The following is a 4,827-nucleotide window of genomic DNA, read 5'->3' as shown; positions in this document are numbered from 1 at the left end:
GGAATGGCTACCCACTCCAGTATTCTTGCCTGGAGAACTCCATGGACAGAGGAGCCTGGGGGGCTACGGTCCATGGGGTCGCAAAGAGTCGGACACAACTGAGCAACTAACACCTTCACTCTTTCCAGAGGTCTCTTTAGATAGGGCAATTGGGGAGGTCTCTCTGGGGAGATGGCATTCAAGCAGAGACCTGGATGAAGTGAGGAAATATAAGGAAGCATCATGCAGAAAGAGGGCAAATGCAAGGTCTTGAGTAAAGGACCAGTAAGGAGATGAGTGAGGCTGGATCACAGTGAGGGAGGAAAGAAGGATGGGAAACCAGTAGGAGAGAGAGGTAAGTGCCAGGTGAGTGCCAAAGTCTTGAGAAGGACTTTGGATAGTATTTCAAATGTGGGAGGAAGCCATATGAGGGTCCTAAGCAGGGAAGCCACATGATCTGATTTCTATATTAAAATAACCATTTTGACAGGTTTGTAGAGAGTGAACTGTGGAGGGTGTGAGAGAAAGAGTGGAAGCAGGGAGAAAGCTAGATCAAGGAATGCAAGGAGGACCTCGCAGATGCAGCTGCCTAGAGCCTCGCCCACTGCCCAACCATGGTCAACCCCACCTGGTCTTGGACATTGCCAACAAGCCTTTGGGTCACTTCTCTCTCAAGTTGTTTGCAGACAACGTTCCAAAGACAGCAGAAAACTTCTGAACTCTGAGCACTAGGGAGAAAACATTTGACATAAAGTTTCCTGCTTTCACGGAATAATTCCAGGATTTATGTATGTGCAGGGTGGTAACTTCACAAACCATAATGGCTCTGATGGCTAGTCCATCTTTGGAAAGAAATTTGATGACAAGAATTTTATCCTGTAGCACACAGGTCCTAGTATCTTGTTCATGACCAATGCTGGCGCCAACACAAATGGTTCCCAGTTTTTCATCTACAGTATACCAAGACCGAGTGTTTGGATAGCAAGTATGTGGTCTTTGGCAAGGCGAAAAAGGGCATGGATACTGTAGAAGCCACAGAGTGCTGCAGTCCAAGAATGGCAAGACCAGCAAGAAGATCAAAATTGCTGACTGTGGACAAATCTAATAAATCTGACTTGTATTTAACCACCAGAATTCCCTCTGTAGCTCTGGAGAGCATCCCATCATCCACATCTTCTTGAAATAGCTTCCATAATTTTTGCGCTCCCACTGCTGTTCTTTGGGTTCCATATTTTCCCTATTCCCCTCCAAGTTTAGCTGGATTGCAAAGTTAAGTTTATGACTATGAAATAAAAACTAAACAAAAAAAGGAATGAGAAGAAAATGATAGCTCAGGAGATGAAATGGGCATCTCCCATTACTCCAAAGAGAGGGTCCCCAAAAAGTATCTTAGCCAACTTGAATATATAATTTCAAGAATGTGAATTTGTCAAATTTCTACTTAAAGAAAGCTAGTGTTTTAATTTCATTCACATATATATTTAAATTATATCTACAGAATCTAAAAATACCAGTTTATCAATCAAGTATTTCTTCTTTACCAATCTCACATAAATGAAATAATCTTGATAAAAGTCATCACAAGCATGTTTGACATCTTTTAAGAGCCACTTTTGGGGTCACTTCACACAAATTTCTAGGGCATGCCATCTTCACTCCCCTCTATACCTGTTTTGAACCCATGTATGGGCTTTCGTGGTGGCTCAGATGATAAAGAATCTGCCTGCAATGCAGGAGACTTGGGTTCGATCACTGGGTTGGGAAGATCCCCTGGAGAAGGGAATGGCTACCCACTCCAGTATTCTTGAACTTCCATGGACAGAGGAGTCTGGTGGGCTATAGCCCATGGTGTCACAAAGAGCTGGACACAACTGAGCAACTAACATACACACACAACACACACACACACGTACACATGCACATAATGCTGTAGCTGAATGCTTATTCCAAATCACAAATACCCATTTGTAAAGATTCAGATTTTAAAGTAGAACTTACATCAGAATATAGATTCTTTGATAGCAAGGATATTGTTTTCTGAACTACTGTATCCCCAGTGCCTAGAACAGGGATCAGCAAATATGGCCTATGGACCAAACCTGTGAACAACAGTTTTATGAACAGTTTCGTTGGAACACCAGCAGGCTTATTTATTTGCATATTGTCTGTGACTGCTTTTGCTGTGTCACAGCAGAGCTGAACAGTTATGATAGAGATTGTACGACTTGCAAAGCCTAAAACATCTACTTCCTGGCCCTTTACAGAAAAAGTTTGCTGATCCCTTGTCTAGAGCATTGTGTAGCCTATAGTAGGTATTCAACAGAAATTTGATATTGACTATATAGGTACAAGGAAACTCCTTATTTTCTGAAAAACAATTTGCAGAAGGAAAAAGCAAAACCTGATATTCTGTAGTATTTGTCAAATTCATCCTCAGCTCCCTCCATGCTTGCCCCTTCTAGTGGTTCTTTTCAAGCACTAAGTGGCATAAAAGTGTTTCTATCTGATTTCTATGGGAGCATTTTCTAAGGCAGCTCTCCTTCCCTCCACACCATAAATAACTCTAAAGACATCACATCTCTCTTCTGTGCCTCCATTTTCCACAACTTGAAAACAGAGTGTTAGTGGAACTCGCTGGTCAAGTGTTTTCAGAGAAAAGCAACTGCAGTAGGAGTGTTGGACTTTTATATCTGGAAAAAGCAAAGGGGCAGAAGCATGGGAAGCCCATATACACATAGAGGGGTGAAAGGGCCGGTCAGCAGCTGGAGCCAGGAGAGAGCAAGCCTTGTGGAAAGAAAGCACCTTTTGAAAAGGGACTTTTTTCTCCATAGTTCAAACTTCTCTTATAAAAGCATGCTTTGAAGGGGTCCTGAAATTCTGTTCCATCACATGTTGAAAAGCTATGTACAAATGTTCTGATTTTTACAGTACGCAGGCTCTTTCAGAAGTTTCCAATGCTCCTATGCAGGTATGTTGGAAAGGTTTGCAGGTAGCTCAGCCTAGCTAAGGCTCTGTCAACAGCTGCACTGCTGGATATAAAATCACCAGAAAGAACTCCAAGCTAGAAAACTGACAGAATGGTGACTGCTTTATTTATTCTTGCAGAGCAAAATGGGAATTACCTCACTTGTTGAAAGAGAATATAGTCTTAAGAGTTAAAGAGCCTATAGTTTTTGTCATTGTAAAGGGCTCAAAATAGTTCTGCTTAAACTCTGGTTCTTCTGCTTTCTGGAAAGGAACAGAGAGGAACTCTGAGAGAAGTGAGATGAACCCTTTTAAAGTATTCTAGCAGCAATTTGTATAGAGGATGGTCCTGGGAGTGACTTACTGTAGCCTGAACTATTGCCAGGGGCAGAAAGGAGAAGCTGTGAGGGCTTTTGTGGCCTAGCCTGAAGACCTGGAGCCACAGTCCTGCCCTTGAGCAGACTCCTCCAAGACAGACTTCAGAGGGAGTGAACAAAGAAGCCTTCTAAGGAAGTCAGGTTGCTAACTCAGCCTTGCTTTCTTCATTAAACACTATAAAAGAAATAACTTACAATGTGAAAGCACCTAGGGCAAAAAGTTCAGCTTAGCCTGGGATCCCCCCTGAGGGAGACTCAAGATGAGACAGAGGTTGTATACTTGAAATACACAAGAAACATCAGCAGGCAAGTGAGGAAGTGAGACCTGGTAGGAAAGGCAGCAATGAGGGGGCAGATAGCAAGCCAGCTACACTGTGGATGACCAGAGAGCTTACTCCAGGGAGAAAGTCTGGGACACTGTGTAAAACAAGAGCCATTGGGGCAGAGGGCAGGGGGCAAACGGGCAAAGGAGTCCAATCACTGGATTCAGTGATTGATTGACAGATGGTGTGGTGTTAATTCCCCTAGAGCTCCCTTTTTAGGTGAAGAGATGCAGATGCTGACACAGCATCTTAATAAGTTAAATTCCAATGGATATGGGTGGCATACTCACCATATATACTACCAGGTCTCTCAATAAAAGTTTCCTCTGGTCTTTTCTTGCCCACATGCCACTCCTTGGAAGCAAGAAGTTGGCTGGGATGGAGCAGTGATATCCACTCCATTCACAGGTCCATTATCTCTCTCTTTTTTTTTTTTTTTTTTTTTTGGCCTCACCATGTGGCATACAGGATCTTAGTTCCCCGACCAGGGATCAAACCTGTGCCCCCTGCATTGGAAGCACAGAATCTTAACCAGTGAACTGCCATGGAAGTCCCAGAGCTCATTATCTTTTGAATTGACTTCTGTTTGGGGAAATACCTACACTGTGAATCCAAACTCTCCAAAGTAGAGCACAAATGTCCAGTTTCCCTTGTAGCTAGGACACAGGCCTGAGGTTAAGGCTCTGCCAATTTGGTGCACAAAGGTGACACTACTTGGGGGGTAAGCATGCAATGCTGGTGACAGACTGATGAAGATTTCCCTTGCTCGTGCAGAGAGGAGTGGTAGAGGCATGGAGTTTGGGATGGTGGAGGCAGCAATGCCTGTGGAGGTTTTCTGGTAGTTCAGGGTAGAATTTTTGACACAAAATTGGCAGCGAGGCTAGTGGCTTTAGCACTTGCAGTAATTTGGACTTCCCAGCATCATCTGGTGCTCAACAGCTTCAGGGCTTTCCCATCAGGCCAGCTTCTGCCACTGGGTGTGGGTGATCCTCCAAGAAGCTTGACCTCAAGTATGTTTCCTCCCACCCCCAGCTTTAATATACTTTATGTCAATCCCTTTCTTGCTTTAACTAGTCAGAGTGGACTCTGCACTTCATGCCTAAGCCCATGACTGATACAGGGGAAAAAACAAATGGTAAAGTATGCAGTATGACATGGTATATTTTATAAAAGCATAAAGAAAC

The 4,827-nt window shown here is 43.5% G+C and overlaps 1 pseudogene; it reads left to right on the top strand.

Moving 5' to 3' along the window:
* Nucleotides 1-538: 538 nt before the first annotated feature.
* LOC120853645 lies at nucleotides 539-1,084 on the top strand (annotated as a pseudogene).
* Nucleotides 1,085-4,827: the final 3,743 nt, after the last annotated feature.

This window comes from Oryx dammah, unplaced genomic scaffold, assembly GCF_014754425.2.
Source record: "Oryx dammah isolate SB20612 unplaced genomic scaffold, SCBI_Odam_1.1 HiC_scaffold_26, whole genome shotgun sequence".
In the NCBI taxonomy this organism is placed as follows: domain Eukaryota; kingdom Metazoa; phylum Chordata; class Mammalia; order Artiodactyla; family Bovidae; genus Oryx; species Oryx dammah.
Note: the sequence above shows the minus strand (reverse complement) of the source record. Positions and strands in the feature narration are given on the sequence as shown.